This window comes from Rhodamnia argentea, chromosome 3, assembly GCF_020921035.1.
Source record: "Rhodamnia argentea isolate NSW1041297 chromosome 3, ASM2092103v1, whole genome shotgun sequence".
Taxonomy (NCBI): domain Eukaryota; kingdom Viridiplantae; phylum Streptophyta; class Magnoliopsida; order Myrtales; family Myrtaceae; genus Rhodamnia; species Rhodamnia argentea.
Genome location: NC_063152.1, coordinates 12,562,424 through 12,563,944, shown reverse-complemented (window position 1 = coordinate 12,563,944; position 1,521 = coordinate 12,562,424). Strand labels below are relative to the sequence as shown.

Below are 1,521 nucleotides of genomic sequence, written 5' to 3'. Positions count from 1 at the left end.
ACATGACTTTCATTTATCTATCATATTTTCAGGTGACGATTTAATTATTCAAAATTGGCTTGATTCAGGTCTATGGGCTCTTTGTCTGTAAACCTGTAAATTATATGTCTATATTTTTGGCTTTTGCTTGAAGTTTCCCTTTGCTCAAAACCGTTTCTTTTCCCCCCTTCAAACAGGAAAGTACGAAAGACGCTGAAGTGGTTGGAGTGGCGAAGAGATTGGGCCATGGAGGCTTGCAAGTTTATGAGTACATAGTGGACAGCACCAGGGGAGGGATGAAAAGGATCTTTTCGGCTGCGTTTTTTACCTCAAAGAAGCTCTATCTGTTAAACATCGCTCACTCAGACAAGCCGGAGAACCCACTCGACACCCAAACTAGGGTGATGTTGGAGGAAGTTCTCCATTATTTTGATGCTGTTTCTGGCACATGAACATTACAGTCCATCACGACATGACTATTTCCTCTGTGTCGCTCCGAACACGGTCACTGACGCCTGAGGTAATACACTACTAATTTGATTTGGTTGAATAGGTGTCGATCATGGAATGAGAAAGCTCCAGAATGGTTTGTGCTTGGACTGCCACATAGGCATTGAAATTATGACCTCGTTCATCCAAAAAGTTATTGCGTGTTAGCTTAAAAATCTGAAAACAATCATATTCTTCTGTGTTATTCCTGGTGCATGTATGTGCAACATATAGGAGGTACTCTGATCATCCAACTTGACAGCAAAACTCAACTTTTAAACCCCATATATCAGTTCGACCAAAAAAAAAAAAAAAAACCCCATATATCAGTGAGGGCACTTCAAGATTCTTTTTCGTGCAATTTTTCCCTTATGGAAAGGAGTAAATAGAACATCCTTTGAGCTTCTTATCTTACTAATTAACTGGTGTGTCAGGTAGTAAAACTCACCCCTTAAATTACTCTTGTGACGCTTTTCACGAAGCAATGGTACCATTCTTTACGTTCTTAGGCGAAGTAAAAGGTGAGCTGCCTTTTTTGTAAACAAAATGTCCTTCCGTTTCTACATTCCTACAAGAATTTCTAAAGGCAGATTGTTCAGATTCTTTATTGTGTTAATGTCATTTATTTGTAAGAGGACAGAGGTACTTCTCATATTTTGTTTTAAAGCTTTTCAAATGGAAAAGGTAAGTGATAGCATATCATGAGAAGCAAATTCTATTGTTTATTGACTATTCGTGTTAGGAAAGTGTTCTTCTATTGATGACTAGTTATTACTTAGTGGGCGGTCTAGTTTCCTTAAAAAGCACAAGCTTTAGGCCGAACCTCAATTTTGGACCAAACTTTTTCTCATCTTATAAAAAACACCAACTTTAGCTCGTGTTCCAATTCTGGCTAAAAAAACAAATTCATTAAAAAGCATCAAACTAGCTCATATATCAGTTCTGGTCTCAATTTTTTGTTATTTCATAGAAAAGCACCAAAACTTGACTTAATGTCGGTACTCTTTTAGGAAATTGGGCCCTATTAGGCAATGTCTTGTACCTCACCTAGTA

At 37.7% G+C, this 1,521-nt stretch overlaps 1 long non-coding RNA gene across 1 annotated transcript; it reads left to right on the top strand.

Moving 5' to 3' along the window:
• Positions 1–393: 393 nt before the first annotated feature.
• LOC125314336 lies at positions 394–1,181 on the top strand. The gene is made up of 2 exons (XR_007197846.1): positions 394–499; positions 903–1,181. It is a non-coding gene; the product is annotated as an uncharacterized LOC125314336 (long non-coding RNA).
• Positions 1,182–1,521: the final 340 nt, after the last annotated feature.